The sequence below is a fragment of the Meleagris gallopavo genome, chromosome 5 (genome assembly GCF_000146605.3).
Source record: "Meleagris gallopavo isolate NT-WF06-2002-E0010 breed Aviagen turkey brand Nicholas breeding stock chromosome 5, Turkey_5.1, whole genome shotgun sequence".
In the NCBI taxonomy this organism is placed as follows: Eukaryota; Metazoa; Chordata; class Aves; order Galliformes; family Phasianidae; genus Meleagris; species Meleagris gallopavo.
In genome coordinates, this window is record NC_015015.2 from 14,588,042 (window position 1) to 14,600,131 (window position 12,090).

Consider the following 12,090-nt stretch of genomic DNA (forward strand, 5'->3'; position numbering starts at 1 on the left):
GCGGCTTTAGAGGGCAGAGAAGTAATCGCGGTGGGAACGGAGCTCTTGCATCGAAGCATCGTGCCGGCCTCAGCACAAATCGGCACAGACAAGCGATTAATTAAGAACAAATTAGCAAAAGTGAAATGAGCTGGGTTTGCACGTAGCCCGAGCTCTTCGCCCTTGCAAGCCACCCTCTAGTTCTGTTAATTTACAAACGGCAAAGCCGGAGCCTAATTATTTCCTTTCATTTCCTCCACGAGCTCGAAAGACGGCGCGAGCCTCGTGCGAGCTTCGGGACTGAGCGCAGAGCTCGGGCTGATGCCTCCCGGGCCATTTGTTCCAGCAACTCTGGCTGACTCCTAACGTGTCTGCCTTTCATTTCCCTACCCCTAAGCACAGCGATTTCAGGGCCACGATGGAGAGATTTCCTGCCTCCCTGTCCCGCAAGCAAGGTGTCCCCAGCTAGGAGCCTCTCGCCCTGGGGCACAAAGCCAGCAGCTGTTCTCAGCCCAAGCTTCCCCTGCACTCCTTGTGCTTCCAATGACAGTCTGCCACCAGCCTTCCTCTCTGTGCAGTCCTGGACTGGTCTGGCAAAACATCAAAAATAATTCAACTTTTTTTTCTTTGTTCCCTATCAGCATACACACAAATTTGCCTATTAGATGGTGAAAATTGGACACAACTCTATGCAGATTGTGTTGCAACAAAGTCAGGTCACATAATCACTATTTAACAAGGGTGCCCACTGTATTGCAAGCATGTAACAAACTCCAATTTGGCATAATTACTGTCCACTTCATATCTAGAAGTTCATGAGCAGCTCGCTTTTAAACCTATCTGGGTAAGAGAAAACGTAGAAATCACTCAGCGTGACATTATGGTAGGAAAACAGCAATTCCCAAGTAAATCCAATCCTTAACAGAAGTGGAATACCCCGTAAAGCCAGGATGTGGGGTGAGACAAGGAGTTTCCAAATGCTGCTTCTAAATGAAGTGGGGTTCTTCAGACGGATGCAGAAAAATGCCCGCAGTAAGCAGGGTTCCTGCATGGTTATAATGGGCACATTTCCCCCTACCTCTTTCCACCAGCAACAGTGAGGACACTGCACTGAACTGACAACTTTTTAAGGACACTTCAGTGCAGAATTCAGCCCTTGAGTTGCTGCTGTTCTTCTTGCTCACTTTAATATCAGCACGTTAAAAGGGGCAGGGATGTGCTGGCACTGAAGGTTAAGCCCTTGCAGGCACATAACCTTTTGGTAGTTTGAGCCTAAAATCCCAGCCTGGGCCTTGTGACTTCTGTTCACCTCTGTTTTCCATCCACTTACCCTTTCACTGGTTGCATCTGTGTATTCCCACCCTGGGGCCAATCCATATCGATTCCTCAACACAAGAAGCAAACACTGTGCAGCCTCACCAGCACAGCTTAATGTGCATTGATTTTGGTGGCACACTACCATGTGTGCTGTAACAGCTCTACTTCTTTCCCTCTTACACCTCAAAAGCTTCCCCTCCTCTTTCCCAGTGGCACACAGTGTTTCTGGACCCCAAACCACCACCTATTTTCATACCACTTTGTATCAGCCTTTTATTTCACCCACTGAATGCTGCTTTCCCTTTCTGTTCCACCATCTCACTGTCACACATGCAAACTCTGTCCCCTTCAGGTCGCACTGATGCAGTTACTGGGTCACCTCCTCATTAATTTAGTCCTCATTAGTCCTTAATGGTTGCACTTGCTTTCCCTAATGCTTCCTGTCATTGTCTTCAAAACTCTGTACCTGCTCCAGCCCTGCAATGAGACAGCCCACTCAGCAGCCTGCTCCTGAGCATCCCATAAAAGCTGTAAAGAAGAGGGCCATAAAATAAAATAAATTCTGCTCGAAATGACTACTAAAATATACCATGTTAATGCAGGGTATGTGCCTGGCAGCCAGCGCTGTTCTGCTACAAGGGGGGGCTGCAAAAGCATGCACGAGAGATTATATTCACTCCCAATAGTTTCAGTCAACAAAACAGCTAAGATTAAATGTTCCTGTGAAAGGGGGAAAGCACTGGGGTTACAGCATCACAATCAGAAGGGCGACCACTTTAGTAATTCACTCCAAATGGTTAATTCCTGCTTTCTGGTGCATACAGAGATCACCATGGAAAAGCACTAATCGAAACCATTTGCAGCTGCCTGTCCCCTTCAGCAACATGCCCAGCGAACAATCCCTTCTCTTTTTTGGCTCCTGCCCAACACGCTCTTAACACTCCAGCAGCTACTGCTTGGTTAGGTTCAATTCAGAGGCTTTATAAAAACATGCATCTTCCAAAGACTAATGGGAACAGTTCTTCTTCTGACCTGAGGGTGAACCAAAGTTCAGGGCCAGGCTGGCGGTGTTGGTGAAGAGAATAACACGCTCCTGATGGAGCCCTTCATTTGTTTGCTTTCCTAGATCTGTCTTGCCTCAACGTAGAGCTGAGAGGGAATCTCACCTACATCCATCGATATGTGAAAGGAGGACAGAGGAGGTTCTGCTCAGTGGTACCCAGTGCTAAGACAAGAGGCAGTTGATACAAACCGACACGCAGGAGGTTCCCTCTGACCATCAGGCAGCACTTCTGTGCTGCTTGGGTGCCAATTGCCGGCAAAGATTTCCCAGAGAGGCTTGGGATCTCCTCCTTGGAGATCTCCAAAAGCCACCTGGATGTAGGCCTGGGCAGCTGGCTCTGGGTCAGAGCAACCCAAAGGGCCTGCCCACCTCAGCAACCCTGGGATTTTGTGAAGGAGAAAGCCAGACTTCTTCAGCTAACAAAACCTAAAGAACTTTAGGTATTCACAGCTGCACGCACTTGCAACTTCTTTAAAAATTTACTAATGCCTCCAACAAAACTTTGACAAAGACTTCCTTCAGAAGCAATTTCACTTACGTAGCAGACTTAGGGTAGTTTGGGTTTTGTGCTCCCCCCACCCCCCTCTATTTTCTTTCTTTTTTTCTTTACAAATAAGGAAATTTGCATGAATTAAAAAGGATCTTCCATAGTTAATAGCTCATCTCCTTCTGCTCACATGCCACCTGAAGTCATGATCTTTGGTTTATGGAACAATTAGTTGCTATGGAAATAACATAATCAGATACAGAGAAAATATTTGGGGTATGATTTCCAATGTTCTTTATTTAAACTCGTGCACAAGTCACTTGTGCAGAAACTTTGCTGCCTTTTACATGCTCTCATCTACATAATAACTTTCATCACTTCTGCTGTACATTCCAATACATACATATTGGTATTGATACATGCACGACTCACACTAAAGGCATTCTTCACTCATATTTGAGCATCTGCACGTCCAAACAGTAATGAGAGTGCCCATGTATGCAGGTGAGACGTTGTCAAGTCCAAATTAACAATAACAAAAACTAACTGTAAAGAACTTACTTGGGATTGGGCCCCTATACCCTGTGTACCACAGAACTCCTTTTCCATTTGTGCTTTCTGTGCTTTTGAAACCCTATTATTTGCTAACGATTTCCTTTTTCAATCCTAGAGCTTTTAAGTAAGGAGATTCTCTGCTGCCCCAGCAAATTCTGCTTACTTCTAAGTCCTGGATAGGGAGGATCACTGCTCCAGATGAAAGATAAGCAGTGCCAGCCGCTGAACTCAAGAAGCAGGAGCTTCTGCCAATGCCCTCAGTAATAAAGAACGAAGGAACAGAAATAAAGAATATGCCTGACACCCTGTACCAGATGAGCTGTGGCCCAAAGAAAACCTTTGTCAGGACCTATCTTTGCGGTGTCAGCAGGTCTTAGCAGCACAAATGCAATTTATGTGCTAGTTTTCTTAAAATCAGGTTACATTCTCTAACCTGAGAGATCAGCTGACGTTCAAAGAAACATCGCTTCAAACACATGCGTGGCACTCAGGATCTTTCTGTCAAGTATAAAGCAATCAATCAGGCACAAAAATCTTTCAACTACACACAGCTCTGATAGCTTCGAAAAGAAGGTATTTTAAAGCAGAGGCAAACAAAACACTGACTTAAGAAAAAAAAATCAAAGATTCATCAATGCTCCTTACAAAGTGTTTGCTTTTTAACATCTTCATGGATTTTTCCCCGAGTATTCAAAATGGGTTGTGTTCCTGCCTTGCACCCTTAAAGCAGGGCTAGGGGTGCAAACACAAAGATAAGTTGCTCTAAGTAACTTCAGCTGCTTTCCCAAGGCAGTGAAGGCCCAGCAACGTTCACTGATCTCACAGGGCTCCAAGTGCTCAGCATGTTTGAGAATCACATCACGTAGAGCCCAATTCCACAAGGTGCTCAACCACAATTTTCACTGTATTGAGATATACACGTACCTCAATAGTAAGCATGCACTTAACGCTTTTGTGAGCAGGACTGCACACAAGCCTGAGAAACGTCTAAAAGGCTGCAGATGGAGCTGGACTCTGCATATAGCTACTATAATAAAAAGAACTGCTCCTTGAGCATGTCTTTGAGGCTGATGCTTCTCAGATTTACCAGCAAAACTGGCAGGGAGGGGCATTCACCAAAACCAGAGAAGTTTGTTCAGCTGGCTGGAAATGGAGCAGGAAGCTCCCCTGCCAGCAGCAGTCAGAAGATTTGAGTAAACACACTGAGACCTAAGGGCAGCTAGAAACGTCACTTCTGCTGCTGGCATTGCTGGGTCTTGCTGCCATCTTGCTCCTCAGATTCAAGAGACCTCTGCTTCCTTCTAAGTCCCTTAGGCTCCTTCCAAAATCCTACCTTAAAGATAAATAAACTTTTGATTCTGAAAAGGACTGAAAATAAGATCCCCAAGGGAGGAACAGCTTTCCTTTTCATCTTGAAAAAAAAACCAATAACTTCTAAGAATTAGCGAAAGGATATTATATTTTATGACACATAAGTACTGTCACACCAACTCAGAAGGCATTTCTTATAATGTAAGCTGTGCCAGAGAGCTTAAAATTGAAACTGAAATATTAAAGAGACTGCAGCAAATTAAGAGTATTTGAAGAGGAATAATAAACAAAAACAATAGATGATCTTCCAATATTTGAAAGGAGCATATAAACAAGAGGGGTACGACTGTTTATGAGAGTGAATAGTGATAGGACAAGGGGGAATGGTTTTAAACTGAGACAGGGGAGGTTTAGGTTAGATATTAGGAGGAAGTTTTTCCACACGCAGGGTGGTGAGGCACTGGAACAGGTTGCCCAAGGAGGCTGTGGATGCCTCATCCCTGGAGGCATTCAAGGCCAGGCTGGATGTGGCTCTGGGCAGCCTGGTCTGGTGGTTGGTGACCCTGCACATAGCAGGGGTCTAGAAACTAGATAATCATTACAGCCCTTTTCAAACCAGGCCATTCTATGATACTATGACGCTATGACGTGATGATGAAATGTTTAATATTAAAATGGAATGGAACTGCACAAAGAAAATGCAACCAGAAAATGCATATCTATATATTATCAACCATTATCCCTTTTCCTTGATGTTGTAAAGAACTGTAGGGCTTTTATCATCCCACATGCTAACAGCAAATAGCAGTGGATCTCTTATTGTTGACATCTCCACATCCATTCAAGCAAAAAGAGAGGAGCTTCTACTATCAGAAAAAAATTTATGGGCAGGAGCACAAGCTTTGCCTTTCTGCTTTGCCATTCTCAGCATTCATAACACTCCTCAAGTCAGACATAACTTCAGACATACCCTCAAGTATATTTTTTTAAACAGATAACACACACAGGTAAACAATTTAAAACCACAGCCAAGGATTTACTCCTAGAAGATATATTAGTGAGCATAATAGCGATAACACATTGAATAAAAATGCTCTCTTAAAAGAAAGAGAATCATCCGCGCTGGAAACCATATATCTGTATTTACTTGTTCACATCACCACAATCTGGCTCTTTATATTTCACTGTCAAAATCTGTAAGTAAACCATTTCCCTATGGAATGGCACAGCTAACAGAGAAAGAAAAGGCACCTGTACTTTACGGCAACAGAGTTGTGATACCTTTCTCGTAAACGTACCTAAATTCATTCACAAATGACAACACAGAGGCTCTAATTCAGCAAAGTTGAGCTGGCCAAAACAACACTAAACTCATCTCTATTTGTTACAGCACATGGTGGTATTTAAATTTAATGACAGTGCTTTGCTTGAACAGAACTAAGGATATATGCAAGTCCTTTAAAGATAAGGAATGAGAGATATTAGATGTTTGAATTCAAGTGCTCTCACTGAAAAGGTTCCTACAAAGTATCTGGTTAAGCTTCAAAGTCCTCACCTGTTCTGCTTAGACTGAGATTCTGGATTTAAAGCCAATGTATCGGTTTTCATCAGGATCTCAGATATTCCTGCCCTGTAGGAAACATCTGGCACAAGACCTGTGCAAAATTTAATCCTGCTCAATCTAAGCCCTCACATATGTTAACCTGCTAAAAACGCAAGGTCAATCTCTTCTGTGGTCTGACCTCTAAGCAGTCTGTTTGCTGTGCTATATTTTCGAGGATTTTTTTAAAGGTAGATTCACATTTAAAGAAAATGATTTCTGCATCAGATCACTACAAAGTCAGCTGAGAAGTGATTGGGAGCATTTCCACAAAGAATGATGGCTGCTCGCTGTCGGGAACCGGTGTGACGGCAGCTGTTAGCCCCGTGCTGAGCAACGGCAGGTCTGTGCCTGGCCTTCACTGCTCCTGCAATCACAAACTCTGCAAAGAAGGGAACCAAGTCAAAGTTGGCTTTCATGAGATGGTGGTGCAAATCTGATTTTCCCCCACTGCAAACTCGAGTCTCATGCAGCTGGAAGCTGACAGCTTCAGATGAGAGGAATTTATCATTATTATTTTAGTGCGAGAGCAGTTTGCTGATTGCAGCTTGACAACTTGAGTTAATTACTTGATGAAGGGTCTGCCACACACTGCCTGGCTCCACATCTGTGGACAACAACAGTCAGCAGAATGAAATCCATTCTTAAAAGGTCTTCAGTCTTTTCAATCCTAAGCTTAAAATCACAAAATCCACATAACAAAATGTGCAGATCAGGGGAATTACACCAGAGGTTCCCGTTTCCCCAGCCCTTGGGACAGTCCAGTCTCTGCAGCTCATTGAATCTCATAAACACACCTCACTTCAAAAGCATCCTCTCTTCCTCCTGGAGTCCCAGCGGTTCTCAAGATAACTGCTTGGAACTCAACCTGGCCACACTCCCTGATGGCCGCTTTCCCATCAGGTAAATAACAACTCACAAGCTTTCACCTGCTTCTGCCAAACACCAGGTGGGATTTACCAGCCTCGTCAAAGAGATTATGTCAAAATTGCCTGGCCTTACCTGTTAAATCAGTGCATGGAACCCATATGCTATTTTACATCCAAATTAGCAAAATGTTGAGACTCTTTAGAAAGAAGCCAGATAAAATAATACACAATGCCATAATCCTAACCCTCTGAGAAGTGGTGATGTGCAAATAGCACGGAAAGCTGGCTGGGATGGGAGCCACATGGGGCCAGAGCCACTGAGTGGTGAGGGAAGGGGGATCACATCTCACACTGGGAATTAGAACAAGACACTGCCAGTAAACCAGAAGCCTTATAAATGTGGCAGCTGCTGCAGAAATTAAGCCAGACTCTACCTGTGATTATACTGTATAGCTTGAAATCTGTGTTTTCCTAGTTCTTCACATAGACAGAAAAAAAACACTTTTTTTTTTTCTCTGTCTTCCTCCCATCACCACACTTTTCACTTTTCAGGACAAAGCCTGTTTCCATCTCTTTTTTACTTTTTTAAACTCATCACCTATGAAAATGTACTGCACTTCTAGGTGCTCTCTTAAATCTGAAATGTGGCACATCTGAACTGCGGTCAATCAGAAGTTGCTGGAGAGTAATCAAGAGAAGAGAGGCTGTCTCCTTTAGTGGAGGATAACAAGTTTGAAGACAAGCAGCTCTCATCATCAGAAGTGATGAGCAGAGTGTAACAGCAGTCATCTCACTTAGGGCTTCCAAATTCTAGAAAGTACTGCAGGGAAAGACACACAACTACAGACAGACACAGGAGAAAGTATTTAGTAAGAGGTGTACATAACAGAGAAGGCTGGGTTCAGAAGCCACTACAAGGCTTTACTAGTTTAATTCCAGTGTGTTTTATTCTTTATTCATCCACGTATGGACTCTGATAATAGTTTAATTTCTCTAACAAACTTTCCAGTTCTGGATTCCTGCTTCTCTACTCTTCAAGTACCATAAAAGTGGATGCAGATTTTGTTGTATCCCTAGGACTATTTCCACTCAGTTTGAAAGCAGATCAAAGGAATGGACTTCAACAACTTTGCCACGATTTAAGCTCATTTTCAACTCCAATGAGAGCCGTGCTTTATTCTGCCTTCATTGAGTTGTTACAGGAAATCCTAGGGCCTGGAGCACCTCCCATATGAAGAAAGGCTGAGTAACCTGGGTCTGTTCAGCCTGGGGAAAAGAAGGCTGAGAGGGAAATATGATTAAATGTTTATAAATATCTAAAGGGAAGGAGGAGGCAAATGATGAGGCCAGGCTCTTCTCAGTGGTATGTAGCAATAGAACAAGGAGTAACTTGAACATTTGAAGTTTCATACAAACGTGCAGATGAACTTCTGTAAGGGTGATGGAGAACTGGAACAGGTTGCCCAGAGAGGTTGTGGAGTCTCCTATGGAGATATTCAAGACCCACCTGGACACCTATCAGTGCAACCTGCTGTAAGGAACTGCTTTAGCAGGGGAGTTAGACTCAATCTCTTGAGGTCCTTTCCAACTCCTGCAAATCTGTGACTCTGTGAATCAGAACAGCACAAAGGTAGCACACAGTTTTAAAACAGCTGCTTGTGACATCTCAATGCCTCCAGGACAGAGGTGTTAGTATACAATAAGCAAGCTTATAAAATCAGGTTGAAGAGACTAGAAGGATGCCCATGGTTGACCCCAGCCAGCTGTGAGTAAATCCCTGTGCTATCAGCAGGGCTGGCCAAGATTTTTCTGTGGGATGAGGTTACAGAGGTCCTAATCTCAAATTCTCCACCAAACCTACAGTGCTGATGGCTGCTGGCATATCTGAACAGGTAAGATCTGAGTCTATTCTTCAGGCAACGGGGCAGAAGAGATGCAGTTCCACGCATTAACTTCCGTAGTCTTTGAAGAGGTATCTGAATGCTGTCCAGAAATTAATTACTTGGCATGACAAACTCTGGCAATTAGCGAACTAGACTGCTTGATGGTAGGATTTAAAAACACATTGTTCAAGGAGGAAACTCTGGAACATGCAGTGCTGCTGTCATAACAGGCAAAGCTGTCAGAGAAGTGTACCACCAGGACAGCACTGCAGGCTACAGGATCACAGCTGCAAGGAAAAGATCCCAGAGGATAAAGAACCTAACTATACCTGCATTCCACAACTATCCTTCCAGGAAAGCTGGAAAAAAAGAGGATCTGGGACTTCTTTTGACTACATTGGGCCCTGATGAAGTAGTAATGGAAGCCAGTGTCAGCATCAGCTCTTGCTAGGGCTGCTGCGGGCCATTTCTATCACACTGTGCTCAACAGAGATCACGGGCCAGCCTGCAAATCCAGCCCATCCACGCATGATATGACAGCAGGCCCACTGTCCTGGACACTGTGTGGACCCCAAACTGCACAGCCTCCAAAATCCCCCATGTGCTTACTACAAGGAACCCTAAGGGTTGTTGCTCTTTCCCCTTGCCACCAAGCTTTGCCAAATGTTTTTTTCCTGCACAGAAGTATTTGTGCAGATTTCCCTCTCGGCAGCTGATGGAAAGCATTGTTTCGCTCTCTCAGCACTCACCTGCTTTTGGAAACAAAACAACACTCCCGCTTCCTCTGCTTTCTGCTCATCTCCCTTCTAGGCAAACAGAAGAGATGAAAACGCACAGATTTCAGGATAGTAAATACCCAGTGAGTGACTTGACAGCAAGTAAATCAGCATTTTGTAGCATTCATGGCAACAGCTTCTGGCATCACAGAAGAAATAAAATTCATTAGACAACAAATAAATGATAACCCTGTATTTACAAAGCAGACTTTAAATGTAGCCAATTAGTTCGCATGTAATGATGATGAAAGGTCTTGCGCTCCTGTTCACAGATCTCTGAGATCACTGGGTTTTATCAGTGTAGCAGTTTTTATGAAAGAGGATCAGTGAATGTATTAAATAGGGAAGACTGGTTTCAGTGGAAGTCAGGTGTCCGCTTCCCTGCTACGTGTGGGAAAATCTTCTGACTTGAAAAACATATTTCAGTCACAAAATCGTTGCATTTGCTTTGCAATTTGTTATTTTCATCAGATGTCGTTATCTGTATTAGTTAGCATTTTCTTTCCCTTGACTGGATGATTCTCTGGGCCTTTAGGAGGTTTCAAGAAGCTTCTGCAAATATTTCCAGTACATACACTTAGAATCAATGCATATATTAATGAACATGTGTCATTTTTAGGTTGGGAGTTCATCAGAGCTGATCTGGGACCTTCTTTAGAACCAGAGACCAAACCCCTACCGAGGGGTGCACTGAAGCTGTGTTCCCCAGCACCAGAACTGCTTTAGTGCCATGTGCTAATGAGCTGTCAAGTTTTAAATGAACCCGTCAGAGGATCATGCACCTTGGCCACGATTCAGGTGGCTAAGCAAGACTCTTGACCTCTGCAAGACAACTGAAAGCATTGCATGGGTTTACATCAAGCGAGAACCCAGCTGATCATCTTAAAATTGCAGGGGCTACATCTCAGCCAAACCAACTGTTGGGCTATTTTCCCCTAGAAGCTTGCTGCCTTTCTCTGTCCTGGTGCCATGGAAAAGATCTGCAGCAGCATTTCTGAGCTGCACCGAGATTTGTTTGCATTTCTCCCTTCCTTTGAGTCGAGGCTGTGCTTTTCTGAATTGGTAGAGTGCCACGGCTGAACTTGTGCAAAGCATACGGCTTTGGCACGGGTGAGGTCCCCTTCTTCCAAGCTGTCACCAGACTCACTGGACAGCCAGCTGCCACCGGGGCTCAGCATGCACAGAGGAACTGCGAGTGGCACAACAAAGCCTGCCCCTCGCTCCTCCACTTCTGAACACCGCTGGCTCCCTTCTCTCTTCAGCCGAGCAGCCTGTCAGTGCCAGAGGTCACTTCACAATGTTATTTGCTACCTGCCAGTCTGTACTCAAGCCAGCATTCCAGAAGCCAGAATTTTAGATTTATTTTTCCCTTCCAGGCAAAGGGGTGGCAGGACCCTGCCGCTGAGTGAACATTCTGTGCAGCCTCCCATTGCTTCTGAGATTACCATATCAGGTTGTTCATCATCACCTGTAAGCCCTGTTACATAGTGTTTGAAGTGTTTTGGCAAGGTGCATGCCAGGACAGAGGCACAGTGTAATTCTGCATGGAAACTTCTGCTCCCCCAAAGTACAGGAGAGGAGAAGAGGAGGCACCACAACTCCGAGTTGGGGACCCATGCAGCCACAGCCCTGAGAAAGTTGCAGCTCTCACTGGGATTTGCCAGCTCAGTGAGTGTTTAGTCTCAAATTCAAATGTTCTTTTTTGTTTTCCCAGTCGGGGCCAATCTTGTACCCACTGAATTCAGTGGGAGTCAGTGAAGTCAAACTCTGATGAACCCGAAGAGGCAAATTTCTGAGAAAGCTCATAATTTGCAGTGCAATTTAAAGCCATCTCCCCATAGGTGTGAAACAGCTAAATAGTAGACATCTGCAGCTACTTTACTGACAGCTGCCCTTCTATGCTCCACCTGCATAGTTTGAAAAAACTGATGTGTCTCTAGATGTGCCAAATGAGACCATTAGGTCTGGCCTTTTGCTAATAAAGGAAGGGAAAGGTGGGAATCAGTCTGAAGATGAAACAACAGGAAGGACTACAACTCTGTCCCCCCAAAATTAGCTAAGCTAGTAGACTGAAGTCAGAAATCACACTCCTAATTCCACCCTTCTCAAGACCTTCAGCACAGGAAGTCCATTCAGTCCCTGTGCTCCTATGTGGTTTCTCCAGACCTTTCATCTCAGACCATCTCCCACTGAATATTAATACAGAGTTCACAGCTCCTCGAGATTTCCAGGGATCAGTGCAACACTACT

At 44.3% G+C, this 12,090-nt stretch overlaps 1 protein-coding gene across 3 annotated transcripts in view; it reads right to left on the reverse strand.

The window, feature by feature from the left end:
- The window catches only part of TSPAN4 (tetraspanin 4), a 338,400-nt gene that overhangs the window by 182,006 nt on the left and 144,304 nt on the right, over nucleotides 1-12,090 (reverse strand). The window lies entirely within an intron of this gene.